Source organism: Peromyscus maniculatus, chromosome 2 (genome assembly GCF_049852395.1).
Source record: "Peromyscus maniculatus bairdii isolate BWxNUB_F1_BW_parent chromosome 2, HU_Pman_BW_mat_3.1, whole genome shotgun sequence".
Taxonomy (NCBI): domain Eukaryota; kingdom Metazoa; phylum Chordata; class Mammalia; order Rodentia; family Cricetidae; genus Peromyscus; species Peromyscus maniculatus.
Window position 1 is genome coordinate 139,086,060 of NC_134853.1, and position 23,445 is coordinate 139,109,504.

General features: G+C 43.7%; 1 protein-coding gene across 6 annotated transcripts in view; it reads left to right on the plus strand.

The window, feature by feature from the left end:
• The window catches only part of Hivep3 (HIVEP zinc finger 3), a 432,983-nt gene that overhangs the window by 103,767 nt on the left and 305,771 nt on the right, over positions 1 to 23,445 (plus strand). The window lies entirely within an intron of this gene.

A 23,445-nucleotide genomic window follows, 5' to 3' on the forward strand; every position in this document is an offset into this window, starting at 1 on the left:
TACATCTAAAGAAAAATAGTATTGCCAATGCTCAGTAGTGTCAACACTCAGTACTCCCCTGTCCTTTTGAAAAAAAGAGCAATAAAAGTCCACTCCTCCATCCCATCCCATCTCATCTCCACTTCCCACTGCTAACCATTTCTCAGATATCTCTATGTCTTTTCCCCAAATTTTTCTTTATTACTCTTGTATTTGTGTCCCTAAACAATATCTTGCTTAGTTGTACATGTTTTATGTGGGTCACATAAAAATGGAATCATTGGCATTTTGTTGTTCTGGTGTTCAATAAATGTGGCCCGGGAACATGAGTCAGGCTGCACTGATTGACAAACAACTGGGTTATCTCCATATCATCGATAAATTGCTCCTTATCTGATAAATCCTCAGTGCTCCCCTGATACTTCTCTGAGTTCTCCCTCCTCCCTAAGGAGATTGAACCTGCCAAAGCAGGACTGTGGTACTGTGGGTACCAGCCAGTAGTTGGATGCTTCACTCCTTGGTTCATTCACATTGTTGAGTGTAGCAAAAATGTTTTCATTTTGCTGAACTGCTGTATGGTATCAAATGGACACATCATTGTTTATAACTATTCTATTATGAATAAACTGATTCCCAGGACTTTTTTTTTTACTGTTACAAACAGTACAGCTGTAAGCATTTTTGCTCAAGCCTCCTGCTGAGCATGTATGTTCATTTAGGGAATAAACACAGTAGTAGAATTACTGGTCACAGACTGTGAACATTTTCAATGCTATACAGTAGTTTCAAATTAATTTCCACTAGCTTATGTGAATTTCACTTCAATAAAAAATTAATTTCCATTGTGCTGAACCAACGTCTATATCCTACTGCAGTGTAGGATCGTCTCTGTTGCTTTGTATTCTTGCCAGTGCTTTATATTTTGTAGAATATTGCCAGAATTTTTTTGTCAGTCTTATGGGAGTGTAACAACAGTTTCTTTGGTTTTAAGTTGTGTATATTTGATTGGTTCAGGACTTTGTATGACTTGCTGGCCTTTCAGATGTGTGTGTGTGTGTGTGTGTGTGTATAGAACCTTCCACATCTTTTGCCTGTTTATTTAAAATCTGTGCTGTTTACATTTTTCCTATTTATGTATGAGTTCTTTCTATATGCTCAAAACTGTTACTCATCTATATGCAAATATTTTCTAATTCATGACATCTTTCACAGTCTTTTTAAGTATCTTTGAAGAAATGGAAGGTCTTGATTTAATGTAATAAAGATGTATCCATCTTTTCTTTATCATTAGACATTTCATATTTTAAAGATATCCTGAGGAGAAACACTATCTTCTAGAAGTTTCAGGCTTATTCTTTTGCATTCAATATTTCCTTGAGGCTTGGCATTTTCTGTGGATTTGACATTTTTCATCAAAATGAGGATTTGCCCTTCCTCTGTAGTCTGTGAAGGTTTTAAAATATTTTATTACATTTTGTGTGTGCGCGTGCGCGTGTGCGTGCTAAGAGATAGCTTACAGGAGTTGGCTTTCTTTATCTACCATAGGTGCTAGGGATTGAACTCAGATCTTCAGGTTTGGCTGCAAGTGTCTTTTTTTGCTCAACTATCAACAATGTCTGAGCATCTGATCCATTAGTCTCCTGCATTGGCCTTTTAAAGCTTAACAAAAAAAATTAATGGAATTTCGAAAATTGCTTTTCCTATGTTTATTGAGGTGTATGTGTTTTTTCTGCCTTTGTTAATGTATGGCGAACTGATTTTCTGGTGTTAAATTAATTGTGCTTGCCTAGAATAAACTTGACTTATCATAATGGGTTCATGTTTGTATGTATTTCTAGATTTGTTTTGCTTAAGTGTTGCTTAGAAGTTTTGTGTCTTTGCTGTGATTTCCATTTCTCACCCTCTCCTCATCAGTTTTATACTGAGTTTGAGCTAGGCCTAGACAGGAGGTTTTAGAGAAGTCCCTCCTTTCCTGTTCCTGAGAAGGGTTTATGTATGGCTGCCATTCTTCTTTCTCTGAAAATCTGGAATTCTGATTCAATTTCTTTAGTAGTTAGTAGATACTAGGGTTTTAATTGTTTTTCCTTGACTCAATTTTGGTAAACCATCCTTTTCTAGAAATCTCCTGTTTTATTTGATTTTTACAAAAATTGCCATCAGGTTGTTTGTAACAGATGTGTGTGTTTGAACTTCTGCTGTGGCTGTAGTTGGGTCCCCTTTTCGTTTGTACTACTGATGTTCTGTGGTCTTCTCAGGATGTTGTCACAGCTTTTAAAAAACCAGTTGTTGACTTCATGATCTTATCATTTATTTTCCAGGATATGCATCTTTATATTGATTTTTATTTTCTCCTTTTAGCTTTGAGATATTGTTATCTCTTGTTAAATTGATTTTTTTAAAAAAATTTTCAAGTTTTTTTTTCATTATGAACAGTATCAGTTCTACATTTCCACTTTGTCACAAATTTTTGACATGTATTGGTTTTATATTATTTGGTTCTAAGTATAATTTCCACTATGGTTATTCCTTAACTTGTAGTTATTCATAGCTATAGCTTTTCATTTTTATACTCTAGGTACTTGTTTTGCTTGTTACCTCCCTGCTGTTGACTTCAAACTTAATTTTTTCTTAATTCACAAATATATGCATGAAATCTGACTTTTAACTTTAATTAATTATTTTTTTGTGATAAGGTATCACTATATAGCCTTGGCTGGCTTAGAACTCACAATGTAGAACAGGACAGTCTTGAACTCAAAGAGATCTACCTGTCACTGTTTCCTGAGTGCTGGTATTAAGGTGTACCCTGTACACCTGGACTAAAGTTCAACTTTAAAACCCATTAGGGCCAATGATAGAGTTATGTGTATCAATTTTCATCATGTTATATGAGTCTATATTATTGCTATATGAAAGTTCTAGGTAACTACATTAGATTAAGCTTCTTGGTTATGTTGTTTATATTCTTTCTATTTTCACTGGTTTTGGTCTGTTTGTTCAGTTACTAAGAGAAGTATATTAAAGTCTCCTGCATAATTATGGGTTTGTTTATCCTTTTATAGTCTTTCCATTTTTGTTTTTATTGTTTTGAGCCCATGTTATTAGAAACTTGTGTAAATTTAAAATAATTTTGTATTTTAGGTGAATTGAATTTTGTATAACAAAATGGAACTTTTTTTTCCCCATGATTTTTTTAGTCTTAAATCTTATGTGGACTAATATTCATGCAATTCTACTCACTTTATTTTGTTTGATAGTTTCTGTTAAAGCTTGAACTTATTATCATTTTCTTTAGTAAGAAATTAAAAACAACCCCTGTATTTTTGTTTGATTGAAAGCCTTGCTTGTGAGAAAGATTTTCATTGTTGTTGTTGGAGAGAAGTCTAAATTGGCTTTATCTCTGTGGTTATTCTCCTCTGTTTTGTTGTCACCTTTCAAGTGTGGTGTCTTTGGCTTTCCTGTGAGGAAATTAATTTTTTTCCCTTTTTAGCTACACTTAAATGTTTAGTGTTTGACTTCAATATTCCTTGGTTTCACAAAATGTACCAGTATATGTTTCTATCTCATACTTAATCTTCACAGTTAGGGGAAATTCTCATCCTCTGTTCCCAGGAGGCCACAACAGATGAAGCTCAAGGTCACTGTAACCTGCAAATGCCCTCAACCTGGCTGCAGTGTTTGGCTGTCTTTCTAGACCACGGTTTTTACTTTGTTTTGTTTGCTAACATTTCTCATAAAAATTCCAGTTCATTAGTCATTTAAAAGGCATTTTCCCTATTATACCCATTGGTATTCATTGTTTTCAGAAGCTGCCAGTCCACTATGGTGCTAGAAATTCTAGTCTTTTGTGTTGTCTTTAATATCATGATGGGTCTTAACACTTAACCAACCATGGAGGACTCTGTTAAGTCTATGGGTAGTCTGTCCCATGATCTAGTCAGCAGATAGGATGGGATACGTTCTTCCCAAAGCAGTGTTGCAGGCTCCTCTCAGGCCAATGGAGACTGGTGGGTTGTTAGTGTGTTTTAAACCCATAGCAAGCAGCTTACAAGGACAGAAGCAATACTGAGTAGTAACCAATAGTCTACCCCTTACATGCAAAAGTACAGCTTCTAGGGACTCAATTGTTCTTTCTCCATGGTAAATTGAAAGAGCTGGCGGATTTGAGCTGATTTTCAGTTTCATGCATTGAATGTTCTGCTTTGGTCAGATACTTCTGAGTACGGATTCCCCTACCCCCACCTCTCTCCACCACCACCACCCTAGACCTGGAGTAGAATAAATCAGGCTTAGAAGTAGACTGTCTCTTTGGCTTACTTGAGACCCAGGACAATTTAGCTTTTCTGTTATGGATGCTTCTTTTCTTCCTGACATAGCATAGCAAGATATCAGTTTCAGTATGTTAGGGAATAATGGAACAGATTTCTCTCTCTCTCTCTCTCTCTCTCTCTCTCTCTCTCTCTCTCTCTCTGTTGAAAACATCCAGTTGTTCTCCAAGACTGACTCACCTTCTAACAAACAGGAAGGTGGGAGTCAGCTGGCACCCCCAGCCCCCTCCCCTTGCCCATGTGCCATGGGTTGCACGTGGCTGAACCCAACTCCCAGGGCTCTTGGCTGAGGGACCTCATAATGCTCTTTGTCCAAGAAGCCCCGACTGACGAGTGACTTTGCTGTGGCTTGCTCTCAGGCAGGTGGGCCCTACCGTTCACTTCCTGAAACACTTTGGAGCAAGGGCAGTTGGTTTGTTACTGTCTGTCCCCTTCCCTTCCTGTGAGCCTACTGTTGCGGGAGGGAGGGTACAGCAGATGGACTTCCTGGTTGCCAGGGACCTCCTGCAGCCTAGGGGAGCTAACAGTGCCATTCTCACTCTGTTCCCATGCCTGGTTCCTTGAACATCTTTATCCATTCTCACCAAGCAAGGCAGAGATGTACCTGGAGGAGACTGTTTTAGATGGTTGAGGGGCCCCTCTTTCCATCAATGCTTCCCAGGACTTAAGATGGAAAGGACTCCCTTTGCTAAGTCTGGTGCTGTGACTCTCAAATGGAAGAAGACAATGATTCAAGGGGCCAAGGAAGGAAGGGTTGTTTATTCTCTTGGCTGGAGACAAATTATCTTCCTCCCTCCTGATGCCCAGTGATCCTTAGAAAGGTACGCTTCTATTTTAGATACATGCCATTTGTGCCTGGGAGACAGAAGAAGCTACACAGGGGCCAGCGAAAGCTGTGTGGGCTTGCCAGCCTTCTCCATAGGCCACTGGCCAGTTCTGTAGAGCATCTGCCCTTTGAAATAGGCTGAGAAGCAGGAAGCCTGGGTTTTTGACCAGCTCACTAATTTGTCATGGCAGTCCTGAAAGTGCCCAGGATCCTGGGGCTTGGGAAAGGAATTGAGAGAGAATGGGATGAGAGGGGAGAGTAGAAGGGAGAGGGGAGAAAGGACAGAGGGGGTGAGCAAGGGAAAGAGAAAGAAGGGAAGAGTGATGAGGAACAAAAGAGAGGGAAAGAAAACAGGGAGGGAGGAGATAGAGGGAGGTTAGGAAGAAATAAGAGTGGAACATACGCATACCTTTCACCTCTGGCTTCAGAAGCAGGCAAGTTGACTGGCCTATGACTCATGTAGCCAACAATGTCTGAGCATCTGATCCTTCTGTCTCCACCTCCCAAGTGCTGGGGTTTCAGGTGTGTGCTTCCATGCTCAGTCTTTTGTGGTTGTTGGGGTCAAAGTGAGGGTTTTGTCCAAGCTAGGCACGCACTCTACAACTACCCTACAGCCTCACCACACACATTTTTTTTTAATACCCATTTACTTGTTGATAGAAGTTTGGATTGTTACTACATTTGAACTACTGTGAACAAAACTGTCATGATGTCATGAACATTTACATACAGGTTCTTGTGTGCCTGGAAGGTTTCATTTCTTTTGGGCAAATATTTGATCAGGTCTATATTGGAATGCCAGTTTTCTGTTTCTATACCAATCTGCCTGTCATCATGTTCTGTTTCCTCCTATGAAGGAACTACAGATTATCGCCTACTCTTTTGTTGTTGTGCCAAAACTTTGACAAGTGTAACTTAAGGAAGGATGGGTTTATTTTGGCTTATGTTTTGAGTGTACAGTCCATACTGTGAGGAAGGCATGGAAGAAGAAGTGTGAGGTGGTTGGTCACATCACACCCAAAGTCAGGAAATAGAGAGTGCTGGATAGTGACACTCAGCTCACTTTTTCCTTTTAATTAACTCTGGGGCCCCTGCCTAGGGAATGGTGCTGCCTAGAGTTAGGGTGTATTTTCCCATTTTAATTAACCTAATCTAGAAACTTCCTCAAACATGCCCAGAGATTTGTCTCCTGGGTGATCCCAGATCTTGTCAAATTGACAGTCAGTATTAACCATCCTAGAGTGGTAGATGGCTAGTCACTGCCACCTGTGCTAGTCCTCGGAGCTAGAGTCACTTATTCTAATTGTCTCCTGCCCTGTCGGATGAACACCCTCAACAGGCCATTTGGTGTGAGAAGGAAGAACACAGACACTGGAGACAGATTTCCATTCTGACTCTGTCATATACCATGTGACCATGGACAAGTTATTTGATTTCTTTGTGCCTTAGATGTGGAAATCTCCCTTGTAGGATGGCAAAATCAGGTAGATGGGTAGATAGAAATAGATATACTTGTCCTGTCCTGAATACTCTGCTATTGAAGGACTTGACAAGGAATAATGCAGTCTGAAACATGTCTGCCCGATTTCTTAGCAGCTCCTGATGGTACTGCCAATCACCTTTCTTCCTGGAATCCTGGCACCTGCCCTCTTACTGGGCAGCTTCTGTGCTGAGTGAACAGTACTTTCCCCCCATAACCACTTTGTTCCAACCTGGAGGCTAGCTTCTGCCTTTGCTACTTAAGCTGAAATTTTGTTTCTATTAAGCACACGTGGTCCTCCTGCCTCAGCCTCCCAGGAATTACAGGTGTTTCCACTTTTTAGTGTGGTCCAGTTCTATCTCTCAGATACAACAAATGAACAGCAAGGCCTGGAGATGTCCCCCTGCACTCTGAGATCCTTATGCCCTGGTTCTCTTAGCTTCAGCTTCCAAGGGGCTTGGGGCACTGTGCTGATTGGAGGCTTAGCAAAGGGACCTCAGGCCCAGGAATACCATCCCACAGCTCTGCACAAGACATGACGGTCAGGGCAGTGTCCACTGTAGCCACAACCGAGGAATCTCATCTTGAGCCAACCACTTCTGTAAGCTGAACTTCCCTGGGAGCAGCTCTCTTATTACAATGGGGATCTGAGACCTATTGAGTGAATATTGGAGACAAGGATGTGGCCCTACAGCCCTTAATGCAGAGATAGAAACCCTTTCTGGGCCTGATCTTTTCCTTTCTCCGAGAAAAAGAACCAGAGAAATGGAAGAGAAGGACTGATCTCTGAGAGTCTCCTAAGGGGGGCATCTCTGTGGACATTGCTCGTGGAGTCAGGAGGTAGTGAGAGACTGCCTTGGCTTTGTTTGGTTTGGTTTGGCTTGGCTTGGCTTGGCTTGGTTTGGTTTGGTTTGGTTTGGTTTGGTTTGGCTTGGTTTGGTTTGGCTTGGTTTGGTTTGGCTTGGTTTGGCTTGGTTTGGTTTGGTTATTTGAGACAAGGTTTCTCTGTCACAGGCGGGCCTGGAATTCACTGTGTAGCCCAGATGACCTCAAGATCACAATTCTGCATCAGCCTGCTGAGCTCTGGAACTATATAGACATGCAATACCATACTTGGTTTATAATCAGCTTCCTTTTTAATCTAATTTTTGGGAATTTCCTATATGAATACTGTGTGTACATTATTTCCCCTTTCCCCTCCAGCTCTTCCCATATCTTCTTCACTACCTCTCAAATTTATGAGCTCTTCTTTAATTGTTATTTTTATAACACACACACATACACATACACACACACACACACACACACACACACACACACACACACACGCACCCCTCTACTGAGTCGATTTAGCGATGCTCTTATGTTACATGTATTTCAGACTGACCATTTGGGACTGGATAACCTATCAGGGCCCTTGTCCCTGGAGAAGACTGATTCACCCTCTCTCAGTAGCCGTTAATTGCCTGTAGCGCTTTATCTAGGGATGGGGCCTTGTGAGACTTCCTCCATCCATATTGGGATATCAGCTGGTGTTGTCCTCGCACAGGTCTTGCTTATGAGACCATAGTGTTGAGGTTTCATGAGTGTGGCTTCCCTGACATGTCTAGAAGAAAGTGTCTAGCAGCAAGTGAGAGGACAACTTTTGAGACTTGACCCACTCCTTCCACCATGGGTTCTAGGCATTGAATTTTGTCAGGCTTTTGTATGGAGTTCTTTTTACCTTCTGAACATCCCTTGGATTTTTAAAAATAATTTTTAAAAATTAAAATATAACTATATAATTATATCACTGGACAGTGGTGGCTCATGCCTTTAATTCCAGCACTCGGTAAGCAGAGGTAGGCAGATCTCTGTGAGTTTGAGGACAGCCTAGTATACAAACTGAGCTCCAGGACAGCCAGGGCTACAAAGAGAAACCCTGTCTCCAAAAACAAATATATATATATATTTGTTTATTTCTTTCCTTCCTAGAATCAGCTTCTTTTAGAAAATATTTGTTTATTTTTCTCTGTATATAAGTGATTTGCCAGTATCTATCTATCTATCTATCTATCTATCTATCTATCTATCTATCTATCTATCTATCTATCTATGTCTGTGCACCACAGGTGTGCCTGTTGCCCATGGAGGCTAGAAGAGGGTGTTGGATCCCCTCAACTGGAGTTACAGACATTTGTGAGTTGCCATGTGGGTGAAGAGAACCAAACCCAAGTCCTCTGCAAGAGCAGCCAATGCTCTAACTGCTGAGCAATCTCTCCAGAACCAGCAAACTGTTTACCCTGGCTCCTGGGTGCTTGGAAGGGCAAGGACCAAAAGAATACAGGACAGCTGATGGCTTCTCAATGTCTCTCTGCTGACCCAACCCTCTTTAAGAATGTGAACTTTGGGCTGTGCAGTAGCTCAGTGGTAGAGTGCCTGCTTAGCATATGCAAGGTCTTGGGTTCAGTCCCCAGCACCACCACAACAAAGTTAATGAGGAAAGTAAAGACCTTTACTGGGGCATGGTGTTACCTGCCAGTAACCCTAGGACTCAGGAGGCTGAGACAAGAGAATACCATAAGTTGGAGCCAGTCAATGGGAGCTGTGTCATAAGACCTTGTACACCTGAAGCTTTTCTCTGGGAGAAGCCCCAGATGGAACATTCTATCCAGAATAGAGCCAAGTTTGTTGTCAGGGACCAAAAGGAGCAGGCAGGAGGAACCATGGAACTGGAGGTGAAGATGTGATGTCACCCTTAAATTGGGATTGGTGGACTGAAGGCCTGTGCATGCATGAGGACTCTGTCCTGTTAGGATTGGTCCTTCTGCACTAATCAGTTAAGACTGGTTGTACTTCCGTGAAGGGATCAAGTTCTCCAGTGTTTGTTTGGCTAATTACTTCCTTGCTTGTGTTCATAGACCCGACCATACTGCAACCTGTGGGTTTTCCTGTTTGCCTCTGCTCGTCCTACCAAGGCTGACTTCTGTTCTGCAAAGGGCCAGCAAGAGGGCTCTGACAGCGTATTTTTTTTTCAGGTTGCTTGGTGAGGTCAGGCTATCTGTTACAGATAGACAACTATTTCAGTCTATTTCCAAACAGACACTCATGGAACCTTCAGAAGTCAAACTGCAGGGAGCCGTTGGTGTTGTTTTAGACCAGAGGATAATTCCAGGCCTCAGTAACCCTGTCTGTGGTCACCGGCTTTGGGCTCCAGTGTTTGTCAACATGGTGTTTGGATGTGTGACTGTCAGCCTAGCTGGAGCACATGCTGAGGATCCGGATTTGACATTTGGGGGTTGCTGCATGCTGTAGAGGAAGTGTGTGAATGATTGTCCACCTGTGGGAGGTGACAAGGAAGCAGGAAAAGCATGGGTGCGGTCCTTGGTGTCCAAGTTCAGGGATAATGCAAACAACATGCAATAATGTGGCCTGGGGGAGGAGATGCTGACACCTGCTAAACACTTTCATCGGAGGGAACGAAGTGGAGAGCCACGTGCCCCGAGTCGTGTCATCTAGCACACAGTCATGGGAGTATGAGCTGTGGCTCCGTGCTGCTCTGTGGGGTCCTGGCTTCTCCCCTCGGTGCCTCAGTTCTCTCTATAAAGTAGGACGGGAGACAATACTGCGGCGTAGAGTGGTTAAGAAGGTTAAATGGCTCCATGTCTACACACTGCTTTGGGCAGTGCCTGGCATTTCGAGACACATATACATGCTTTGTTAAAGAGCCCTGGGAGGTAACATAGTGGTGCAAAGGCTGCTGAACCAGACAGCTGTGGAGTAGGGTCTGAATATGGAATCCTGTGGATCTGCAGCCCACTTTCCCAAACTTGGTGCTGTGGCATTTTGAGCCAGACAGCTCCTTCATATGGGTTGCTGTCACTTGCGTTGCAGAACGTAGAGCAGTGTGGCTGGCTTCTGCTCACTGGATGCCCATGGCAACCCACTGTCCCTACTAGTGACAACCACAGATGTTTCCACACGTTGCCAAATGTCCCTTGGGCAGGGGAGTTGCTCCTATTTGAGAGCCACTGTGTAGGGGACTCAATGCTGCTGAGGATCTCTGTCCAGGTTTAAGAACCAGAGGATCAGAATGTCTGTGTGAGATCATGTCATTATATATGACAGGAAAGCTTCAGACATGAAATCTGAAAGATGTGGCTGCCTGAACAAGACCTGCACAATGCCAACACTAGTTGACGTGCCAATGCGGTAATCTCATAAGGCCCTAGATGAAGAGCTATAGGCAATTAATGGCTACTGAGAGAGGGTGAATCAGCCTTCTCCAGGGACCAGCTCCCGATGCTTTATCCAATCACAAGTGGTCATCCCTAAACATATAAACATATGAGCAATACCAGATGGAATCAGCAGGATACACACACACACACACACATACACACACACACACACACACAAATATATGTAGCAGTTAAAGAAGAGATCATGAATTTGGGAGGGAGTGGGGAGGACACAGGAGGCATTGGATTGGAGAGAAGGAGAAGGAGGGAAGTAACGTACATACAATACTCATATAGGAAATTCTCAAAAAATAAAACATCTGAAATAAAACAGAAACTCCAATAAGCCTAGTTCCTAGTTGTCAGCTTTGCCCTCATAGATGAGCTCAGGGTACAGCATATCTCTGAGTGCTTGACCTCTTTCCTCCTCTTCCTCTCAGTTGGGAAGACATCTTTGTGGATTATCTATATTTTCACCAGACCAGGAGGTGGGTCAGGGAGGTGTAGTTAGTTTGGGTTCTCTATGCAGTGGTCAGCTTTCCCTTAAAAGTACAGCTGATTGGCTTAACTGCACTTAGACTATGAAGAACCCCAGAGCAGAGAGGTCAGCAACCAGAGGACAGCGGATTTTGACATTTATCAGTGCCTCGTCTTGAGGATGCCTTCCTCTGCTTATTCACATTTGTACACACCCAGATCTTTTTCTCACTTCCTAGCCTTCCTTTACTCTTCTTTCAGCCTCAGAGTTTCAATGTGGGATGGCAATGAACTGTGGTTCAGTGCATCCAGGCAAGTATGGGGTGTGTCTTTGGTCCCTACCTGCTGCTTCTGTATCAGTCCTGTATGTAAGGACATTATTGGCCAGCTATTTGGTGTCTCTAGATTAGATTCCTGGAGAAGTCAGAGCCATGGCCATGTGCTACTCTCGACAGGTGTGTGTGCAGCGTGCACATTTTTTTTTAAAGACAAAGCTCTAGTGTTTGCACCCATTTAAAAAGAGGTAAACTGGGTTCTACTCCAAATTTTGCTTTCTATGAGTCAATGATTGGTTTTATGTCAGTATTCACATCATCCAAAATACTTAGCTCTGGTGTGAGTCTTGGATTTCCCTTATTTTCCTGACATTATGCCATTCCTATTCACCTCACCTGAGATGTATCTGCTTCCCTGTTGAACTGTTGATATGCCCCCAACAATCAGGCAGCTCCCTTGTGCTGATGGGACCAGGCATACCTGCAATTTCCCTTCGAATCTCTCACAGACACATCCGTCTGTGAGTTTGACACCTTCCATTATACACTGAAATCTGTATCTTTTCATGACCAGTGAGATCAGGACAGGAAGATGTGACTGCCTGGGCACATGATACAAGATAGCTAGCTCATCAGCTGAAGCAATTAACCCCTGCTTTCTATGGAATGTCACCTCCTGCTATCCAGCCCAGCAGATAGTAAGCATCCCAGTGTCTTTTGGGACAGAGGGAAAGCTGAGGACCATCAACCTCTACAGAATGCTATGAGTAAAAATTTACTTCCCTAGCTAAAGGTAACCCCACTTGTCCAACTGATGTTTTCCGAGTGCCTGTAGGCACTGTGGTGGGGACACATTGATGGCAATCAGTGGAAGCTCTTGACCCTGTGGCCTCAGGGAGACTTGAGTCCTATAGCTTGGCTCTTGGCATGGTAACATATGTTCTCATTCTTCCTGTTCCACACCACCAACATTCTAAAGCTGGGAAGTACATATAAATGGAAATGGGTTTTGTGTGTTCGCAAGGTTTTATTAAAACTACATTCTCCCCATATAGATGCCAACTCTCTTCTGTCAGTAGAAAAGCTAAGGTCTGTTGTTGGGAGATCTGACTGGAGCTCTCAGCCTTGGGCCAGCCTAATGCTATTTCCCATGCACCCACTCTGTTCCTTGCTGAGAGTGCAATGTTCATTTGAGTGTGGAGTTAAGGGGAAGGGCGGGGAGTTTGGGAACATGAATCAGACACCAGTCAGGCTTCCTAGAAAAGGACCAGGATGCTGGAAGTAGGGCAGTCCTTCCCAAGAAGTGCTTCTGTGTGGGGGAAGGTGGGAGCCTTTGCAGTTCTGGGGCCTCTGGAGAAAAACATGGGTGTGTCAACCCACCTCATAGCTGCTCTTCTTGTGGTTAGGCCTCCCCATGTGGTAAGGCAGGCCAGGCATTTAGACTCTCCCTTTCACAGCATTAACAAGTGACTATGAGCCGACTATGGAAACCCAAGTAGGCATTGACAAATTGCAGGTATTTAAGACTGTGCTCAGAGAACTGAGTTAGCTGACTCCATGTCCCTCAGTCTCCTGTACAACCTTGAAGAGAATTGTCCTGCCATTGTCTGGTCAGCTTGTGTACTACCCAAACTTGGAATGAGGACTCTGAAAACAGCAGTGTGGGCTACAGCCCCAGCATTAACCAGTGGGGAGGCTGCTTGACTTTTCTGAACCTTGGCCTCCCCATTTCTAAGGTGGATCAAGGATTAAATGAGAAACTATATAAAAAGATGATATGGCTCTTCAAAATTAGTTGTCACTTGGCCCTAGGAATTGGGTCCTTTCTGCCTTATTGTCCCTCATTTTAGGCCCACACATCTTGTCTACTTTAGCTCTTGTTCATTTTTCTGGAAGTGCCTTGGGAACACAGGCTATGTTTGGACCTAGTGCTGGACCATTGTTACTAATGTGTGCAGCTGCCCAGCCATCTGCCCCCTTCCTGCTACCACAGTGTTTTCCCATCCCAGATTCAGTTCAGAAGCACTCACTGTAGATTACTTAATCCACACGCCAACCCAAAGGTGGGGGCTACTGTCACTGTCCCTGCATACAATGAGACCAAGGACAGAGATGTGGGATCACAAGCCTAAGGGCATATTGCTAGCATTCAACAGAAGCAGGATTTGAACCCAGTCTGCTCCAGAATTTGACTGTTACTCACTAAGTAAGCTATCTTTTAATAAGTGTTCACTGGGTTGTGAGTGGGTAGGGCAATGTTGTTATGGTAGTATTGTTGCCAGCAACTAACTCTGGGCAAGCCATTTACAGTTTCTAGGTCTGTTTCTTTGTTAGAAGAACTGGGATAGGACTTTTGTTTTTGTTGTTGTTTGTCTGTCTTTAAATCAAATTATTGTAATAAGTTCACAAAAATATAACACAGCTAGCCACCCAAACACACACTTACCCAGCCCTAAACTCTATGTATCTTAGTAAACTTCCAAACAGTTAGAAAAGCCATCCTAAACTCATGAAGCTTCATCTAAGGTTTTACACATTCACTATCAATTACATTTGTGTGGACTTCTCCACTACCAAAAAAGAAAAGAAGACCATGACAGAGTTAAAACTAGAGAAACAATTAGATCTATCCTCTTCCATGACTTGTGTCCATTTGCCTGCACTGGGTCCAGATTCAGCTCCTGTGAGGATTAGATGCAGTGATGAGGTAAGGCAGGGCCCGGGGCCCCAGCCAAGGTTTGGGGAACCACTGTGAGCAGTGTTGCCTTCATAAGAAGAGTCTGTTATCCCTGTTGGGAGCTACCTTTTGTAGCAGGAATCTTAGAAGGTCTTATTAATAAAATCAAACCTGAGGCCAGTTATTGGGGTGAAAGCTGGAAGATCAGAGAAGCAGAACAAGCCACAGCTACTTCTAAGTCCCCAGCCAGAATGGGTCTCAGTTGAGCTGTAGCTCAAAAGCCTAAAAGCTTAACCAGCCAAATGCTTAACCAGCCAAATGCTTCTAGTTTCTGGTCTCCACGCCTTATATTTCTTTCTGTTTTTGCCATCACTCCCTGGGATAAAGGCTCACTTCTTGGGATTAAAGGCGTGTGTCACCATGCCTGGCTGTATCCTTGAACACATGGATTTCTGCCTCTGGAATGCTAGGATTAAAGGCGTGTGCTACCACTGCCTATCCTCTATGTTTAATATTGTGGCTGTTCTGTCTCTGACCCCAGATAAGTTTATTAGGGTGCACAATATTTCAGGGAACACAATACCACCACAACCTTTCATAGCTGCTCTGAAGGGAACAATGTCCTTATTCTTCCCAGGGACTCCCAGCCTCTTCACACACACTACCATGTTGGGGAAATGTGAGCCCTTAACTCTACCAGTTGAGCTTAATCAAGAATACACTGACTTTTTGGCCTTGGCAGTCCAAGAAAGGGGTGGAGGCCAAGCTGTCCTTTAATTTTGGAATACAGTAAGTCCAAATGCAGACTTTATTTTCTGAGCCAGGTCAGCAGGAGAGTGGAAGCAAGACATCCTCTCAGCTCCAGCAGCAATGGCACTACCTTCCTCACTTCATATAGATCTGGGGTGGCAGGAGCTGACCAGGGAGTGGCCCACAGCACGGGGACATGGCTGGTATTATTGCTGGCACCTCTTCCACTCCTGCCTTTTTATAGTCTAAGCATGCCAATCTGTAACAGCAAGGACTTGGAATGCAATGTGTACTTTACAGTGAGTGAGTGGGAGTCCATGAGTGTGTGCCTAAGAGGCAACCAGCCTTGATCCTGGAGGGAGAATCTTTCACTCCTTCCTTCCCGACTCCTTCTAGAGTGTGGTGGAGCCATTTTCTTGGCTCATGTATCTGATAGCTCCCCCATTCACTGCAAGAGCTCCCCTAGCCCACGGGGAGGGGGGTTATTTCCTGCCTTACCCCCTTCATTCTTTGTGGTACTCTGCTCTCCTAGACTCTCTCTCCCTCCTACTGTTCCTCCTCTCCTCAAATGCTGGCCTGAAAACACCCCCTGCTGGACAAGAGGGGCTTCTCCACGTCTCAGGAGTGAATATTGATCTCAGCTAAGCTGAACAGCAGAGCTATATTGCTCATTTCAGAATTTGTTATCCTTGTGTGACCACAAAACATTTGAAACGTGGCTAGGGCAACAGAGGGAGTGGGCTTTTCATTTGATGGCAATTTAAAGTGAAATAGCCACATGTGGCTAAGTAGTGGCTACTTTTTGTGCAGTGTGACCCTCGGGAGAATCAAGTTGAGTTGTGCTATATGGGGGCTTGGGATTGTTTACCTTGAGTCAGTTTGGATGCTTGGCTCTAATAGTCATGTTTGTCAGGCTGTACGCCTTCAGAAAGCCTCTTTCCTGGTTGCCTAGGTGAGGGAGAAGCTCAGTGTATTGATTGTAGAGGTGTGAACTTCATCCTTCTCCTGTAGCACATTGTGCTATAGACCAGGCTATTCAATGGGTGACAGGGTCCCAATATATGATGCTCAGGGATTCCAAAGTCAGGTGAGCCTCTCCCCGACCAGTTCACAATTGCCTTTTCCTGTAGAAGAAGTCATTTCTCTAGGGATGGACTGATATTTTTGTAGGGCCTAAAGTATATGTACCTCGATAGACTTCTTAAAGAAAAAGAACATAAGATTCCAAATATGGAATTAAGCCCTCTGGTAAACACTTATATAGGATGTTTCTGTATAGAGTACAGGAGCAATCACATCCTATCTGAGTTTCAAAACCTGACATGTATCGAATGCTGCAAAATTCAGAAAAACAACCACATATTATTAACTGCTTGCTGTTCTAGCCCCTGTAATATCTCTGCCCTTGTATCCTTTGGCTGAATGCTCTTTGATCACCCCTTCATATGATAATGATTTTGGGATTTTTTTTTTTTTCTAACAAGAGACTGAAAAGATAATTGAGTTTTTCTCCCAGCATGGTTGACAAGATTTGTGCTTTATGATTGATAGCTACCGTGCATGCAGGATGACTCCAGGCAACAGACACCCACTGTTTACCTCACCACTGTAGGTTAGAGTCCTACAATATAGGGATTTTGATAAAAATCTAGTCTGCATAATTCCCACCAAAAAGGGAGGAAACTGCCTGGTGTATTTAGAACTGTCTATACTATTTTGTCGAATGGATTCTCAGCAGGAGACTTCTCCCTTTGAGTAGGCATCGGCCTTCTCTTCCTGTACTGGCCTTCCTCCGGGAGAAGCTTGCACAAACTAGCTTCACTCAGCTTCTGCACTTGCCCTTCCCCACTGGTCTCATGCTCCAGGGCCAAGAGCTGTGCAACGGAGCCTGCAGCCCGCAGAGCTGGTGGAAGCCACAGGGACACCTAAGGACAGCCAGCAGTAACCTGACTTTGCATGAAAAGAACTGTGGCTGGGCCTGGTGGTGCAGAGCTATAGTTCCAGCTACTCGGGAAGTTGAAGTAGGATTGTGGAAAGTTCAAAGCTAGCCTAGGGATTAAAGGGTGAAGTCAAAGCCAGCCTGAGAAATTTAGTCAGAACCTGTGTCAAAAAATAAAAGGAGGGCTGGGGGTATAGCTCAGAGATAGAGACTCTAGATTTAATCCTAGAACTGCAAATAAAATAAAAACAATCTCTATGAACCATGTGCATAAGTCCTACTACAAGGAAACCCAATTGACCCCTAAATCCACCTTGCCTTAGTTGGATCCTCAAACTTGTATAGCTCTGGAATCCCTCTACATAAACTTGGGGGTCTTGGAGGAAGAGGTAGGGACAGGGTAGAAGCAGGTACAGGCCACCCACTACAGTTAAAACATCTGGCCACTGAGAATCAGAAGACTGCACAGTTGTAGAAATACATGATTAGGACAGGGACAGGGACTCAGCCAGGCAAGCAGAGCCCTTAGAGCAGTGGTCCTCAACCTCCCTAATGCTGTGACCCTTTAATACAGGTCCTCATGTTTCAGTGACCCCAAACCATAAAATTATTTTATTGCTACTTAATAACTAATTTTGCTACTGTTATGAATCATAATGTAAATATCTGATGTATGGGATAACTGCTATGCAACCCCCAAAGGGGTCATGACCCACAGGTTGAGAACAACTGCCTAAGAGTGTTCAACAGCACCATTGTGAGTCTGCAGCCGCCTGCTACTCTGAGCCTCAGGCTCCTCAGTCTTTAGAATAAGAAGAATAAGGCCCAGTTCAAGAGTGAGCAAATTGTATCTTACTTTATTGTGTTTGGTTGTTGTCTCTTGGAGACCTGCTCTTCTGGAGGGAAATGGAGGGGAAGTGGATGGGGGGAGAGGGAGGTGGGGATAGCTGTGAGGAGTAGAAGGAGAGGAAACGAAACTGTGGTTAGGATGTATTGTATGAGAGGAGAATCCGTTTTCAATTAAAAAGAAAGAAAGAAAGCCCATGGATCTTCTTTTTGGAGAGGGGTGTAGTTCGGAAGGGATGGAAGGGAAGAGGGAGGGAGGGAGGGAGGGGGGAATAAATTCTAAATTTGCCTTTGCTTCATATGAAGTCCTGCTCTGAATTCAGTATCCCACAGGTCACTGAGCAGGGTAGAAAAGAGGCAATGAAAATCAGCTCTCAGGAGTGAGCACAGTCAAGGGAGTTCCTGAGTGGGCGGGGGTTGGTCATCACTTTCACCCCAGCTACTCTTGAGTAGAATTCTGCATGGTGTATGTGGGGCCATCATGTCTGGGTTGTCTGGGCCAGAGAGGACCCTTGAGCACAAGACACTGGAGCATGGTTCCCTGCTGGTTCCAGTCCTATTAGACTGTCTGTTTCCTCACTATACAACACCACAAACAGATTTCAGGGCCGCTGGGCCTGATAATTGAAGTGTGAAAGACAGCAAAAAGCACAGGTCTTTAGCTCTTTGACATGCTGGTTCTCTCAGCATCAGCCACTGGCTGTCATCTCATGATTGTCAACAATGGTCCTGGGACCTCCCATGAGGATGCACTCGGGGGAAGCTGCATGGCCTCCCAGGTGGCAAAGTTACATGTTGGTCCCCGACAGAGTAGGAGAAGGCTTCTAGCTCCAGGCAGGTGTAACGCCATTTTCAAAACCAGGTAAAGAAATGCCTGGGAGAAATTCCTTCCAAATGCCCACATCATTGCTCTGTTCATGGCAAGATAACCCACCGCTCAGTTTTGTTTTTCAGTTCTTTTTATTTTCCCTCCATAAAGTTTCTTCCCTTCTTTCTTTCAACTTGGGAGTTCATTTAGAAAAGATTTTTTTTAAAAATTAACATACTAAGTCATGGGTTTCATTATGAAATTTTCACATATACTTTTGATTTGCTGCCTCCTGTGGGTTCCCTTTCTTCTCTCAGGACTGGCCCCCTTTTAGTCTCATGTACTCTGTTGCCCTCTTATTTCTTCTTCTCCCTCCTTAAGATCTCTTTTCCTCCTCTCAGTGTCCCCTTTCTAGTTTCATGACCTATGTAAATGCACATATGTCAAGTTAAAATACAAGATCCACCTATGAGAGAAAGCATGTGGTGTTTGTCTTTTTCTGAGTCCGGTTAGTTCACTTAAAATAATACTTTCTAGTTCCACCCATTTTTCTGGAAGTGTTGTGATTTCAGTTTTTCTTTATTGGTGAATAAAACTCCATTGTGTGTATATACTGTGTTTGATTTATCCAGAATTTCTAGCGTAAGTAAGCATGATTGTAATTTGGGGCTAAGGATGGATAGAAATATTCATTAGGAGAGATTTGGGAGACAACAAGGAGTCTCCCTTAGCTGAACCAAAAGTCACACAGGAAACACAGGAGTCTCTCTTAGCTGAACCAAAAGTCACACAGGAAACTTTATAAAGCCTAACAGATCCCCCAGCCTCAGCATTTCCTCTAAGTTTCTCAGGCCGTGGCTCTGAACTGTGGCCTGGAATCCTTGTGTCTGCAGCCATCACAGGAATCTCCTCTCAAGGAATCTGGCCCGGGAACTTTGCCATTGCTCAGAGTTGCTTCAACAGAATATCAAGGGAGAGCTAGCTCAGGGCCAGGCAGAGCTGAGCATCCAGAGGTCTGGATGACAAGTCTGATAGGATTGTGTCTCTGAGTGAGGTAGCAGGTGTCAGGGCTGGGATTAGGACAGGCAGGGAGAAAGGGGTGGGAAATGGTTTCCCTTGCTCTCAGCATGTTGAGACAGTGATTGGTCCAGGTGTGTGCCCTTCAGACCGCCTCTGACAGTTGTGGGAAAACAGGTTCAGGGCTAAGGGGCCCCTGAGATTGGCTCAGACTAGGTGAGTTCCAGTTCTCAGCCTCTGCGTTGTCACTGTGTGGTGTTCATAATACCACCACTCTACTCGACGTTCAAGAGGAGCTGTCTGTGTTGACAGGAGCAGCTCAGAGCCCTAGCTTCTTGCTCTCCTGCTGGGAGGGAGAGCAGCATGTGGGACCTCAGGTCTCAGCCAGCAGGAAGGACCCCTGGGCTCACCGGGCTGGCTGCTAGCTCACAGCTCCTTCACTTCAAGGCACTTTTCCTAGAGGATGTGGACTCACTGGCAGCCTGCCCCAGCTCACCAGGCACATCTCAGCTAGTCAGTCTCCATGAGCCCTGTGTCTGAATGCCATCCCTGCTTTTGTGTGGCATGGAGGTCCCTTCCCCTGTCTCCCTAAGAGACTTTCTCCCAGGACTTTGGTGTCATCTCCAGAACAGGCAGCTGGCTTCCTTCTTCCAGTTTGCATCTGGGATTTCCAGCCAGCAAATTCAGCTTTGCCTTGCTTTGGTATTTCTATAAACGTGGTATTTCTCCTCACAACACAAGAAACCACATCTGCAGCACCGCAAATCCTGTCTCAACTACCAAACTCCAAGGTCAAGTTTTTAGTGAGAACCTTTCCTGGTGGAGAACCATGGTTTTTCCTTCCTTCCTCTAGTCTGTTGATTCATCAGATTCATGTTTGAGACAGGGTCTCACTGTAACCCATGCTTATCTAGAACTTGCCATCTTCCTGCCTTAGCCCTCCAAGTGCTGGGGTTATAGGCATGCGCACACGGCAGGGGCATAACTGTCTTTACTGGGTGCTTATTAGGCATCCATGGTAGGCTCCCAGGAACGCTGTGTATCCAGTCTGTTGTGGGCATATCGATGGCAGGGGATAGTCCTCATCTCTTCTGCCTTCCCTAGCAGAACTAGTAATTGCACACTGATGGCTTTTTCTTGCCAGGTCTGGTCCTCTCTGTGACCCCTCACTTAGCAGTTCTTCATGCCTAGCTTGAGGAAAGGGAACTGGGGCTCTGTGCACAGCTGGGATCTGGAACCCCATTCCGTGCAGGCTGGGCTGCAGGCTGCCATCTTCCTTTATTTTTCAGTGTAAAGGAGAAGAACAGGAAGTGCCCTGCCATCGTGGAGCAGTTTCTGGCTCCTTTTTCTCTGTGCAGGGTGCAGCTGTTTCTCAGGGAGAACAGGTTTGCCCGGTGGAGTGTTTATTTGATTTCTTTGTCTGATCATGGGGACACACCTGCCACTTTGCCACTTCCTGAAAATCAAGCAGTTTCTTCTAAAAGGGACATTTTCCTTAAAATATATTGTGTGGTTTGAAGGTGAGGTGGAGTTTCTTGGATTTTTGTGATTTAATATGCCTATAAAAACCTTAAGCCACAAAATAAAAACACACTGACTGCCTTTTGCTTGGGATTTGGAGTCTGGTCATTTTAGTTTTGATGTTGAATTTTATTATATTCTCAGTTTTTAATTTATTCTTTGAAAATTTTATGCATGTATACTTTCTCAGGTTTTTTAAAATTCACTCCTTGTCTTTTTTCTCATGGACTTTATGCTCTGCACACACCAAGGGAGTCATTGGTGCAGTTCACACCAGTGAAAGTTTTTATTGACTCAAATTTCAGCTGAAGTTTTACACAAAAAAGGCAAATAATAAAATTGATTTTCTCAGATATTAAATTTTATTTACTTATGTCTATTATTTTTTGCATGTTTATATGTGTATATATGGTATATATGCATGTGTGCATGTGTATGGGCTCATGCATGTGTGTGTGTGTGTGTGTGTGTGTGTGTGTGTGTGTGTGTGTGTGTGAAGGCCATAGTGACTTTGGGTGTTCTCGCCCATTACACCACATCTTATCTATTGAGGTAGAATCTCTCACTTGAACCTGGAACTCACTTATTTGGTTAGTCTAGCTAGCTAGTTTGCTATGGTAGACCCCCTGTCTCCAACTCTCCAGGGCTGGGACCTTGGCTTCATATGGGTCATGTTCAAGCCATATGCCATCATTTAAAGATTGTATAGTAAGAATTAATCTTTATGGGATAGCTGGGAAATAACTGAGAATATATGGGTTCATAAAACAGAGTAGATTTATATTTAGTGTACTATATTTACTGAGGCAGCAAAGAGACCATAAATATTTCGGAAAGTTCTTCAAATGAGCATTTAGAATTGATTGCATATCTATTTACGAGAAAATTTGAGTAATCAGTATGTCCTGTTTCCCTGTAATAAGGCTTTCTTGTAAGAAGAGACAGTGATACATTGGATAGGAATTGAAATTGTGGAGTCAGGTAGGACCAGAGTCATTGGTGACTAATCCATGGCATTGTGCCCCAGAAACTTGGTCTTTGTATTAGTGACTTTTCTGTCAAGGACATAAAATACTCAGACAAAATCAACTTAAGGAAGAAAGAGTTTATTATGATTTACAGCTCTAGAGGACTAGAGTCCATCATGGCAGAGAAGATATAGCAGGAGGAGTGAGAAGCTTGCTGGCTTGCTCATCACATTTTGATCCACATACTGAAAACAATAGAGGATAGAGGGAAACTGTGATAACAGGAACTGGGGCAAAGCTACAAAACCTCCAAGCCCACCCCAGTGACACATTTCTTCATCAGGTCTCCACCTCCTAATTGTTCCACAACCTCCCTGAACAGCACCACCAACTGGGGACCCAGTGTTTAAATGCAGGAGCCTATAAGGGACATTTCTAAGCACCACAGGCTCTGACTTCTGATTCCTCATCTGTAAAGCAGATGCTGGGATGACACTTCCTCCTACAGTTGCTGGGAACATTAAATACAGATATGCTTGAAAAGAACTCAGTGCAAACGTCTCCATCCCTGCGTGACTGACACAGGATGTTGCTTGGTAGTTGTTCTCGGAATCATGCTGCCCATATCTTCTCCACTGGACTTGTCATCGTCACCATCATGACTATTCTGAGGGCCAAAGATGTAGCTGAGTCCAGCCCATCTTTCCAAATAGCCCTGTAGCTTAGGGGAAACTGAGCAATTTATATCGTAGTAAGGTCCTGAGTTCATTGATATTGGAATTAAATAGTTATTTGGCCTTTTAGATTATCTATCTATCTATCTATCTATCTATCTATCTATCTATCTATCTATCTATCTATCTATCTATCTATCTATCTATCATCTATCACTCATCTATCATCTACTTATTTGTGTGTGTGTGTGTTCATGTATAATCAGAGGATAATTTTTCAGGAGTCATTTCTCTCACTCTACCTGTTGTTTTTTGAGGCAGGGTCTGTCTTGTTTCTGCTGTTGTTATGCCTACTCCAAGGTGGCTGGCCTGTGAGCTTCTGACAGATTCTCCTGTCTCTGCCTTCCATCTTTCTGTAGGAATACTGGAATGAGGTGTGCACACCAGCATATCTGGCAATAACTGGCTTTTATGTCTTAGTTTGACAATCAAGAAATTATGCCAAAGGTACCATCATATCACTAGAGTCTAGCATTCCTGACTCATCATGCTGGTGGGTACTGACTCCAGCTCTAAGTGTCAGAAGCTGCTGGCTCCTCAGCTGGCTCCATCTTCTCTGCCTACTCATTGGAATAAGGGTCTAAAGTGGCCCCGAGGAAG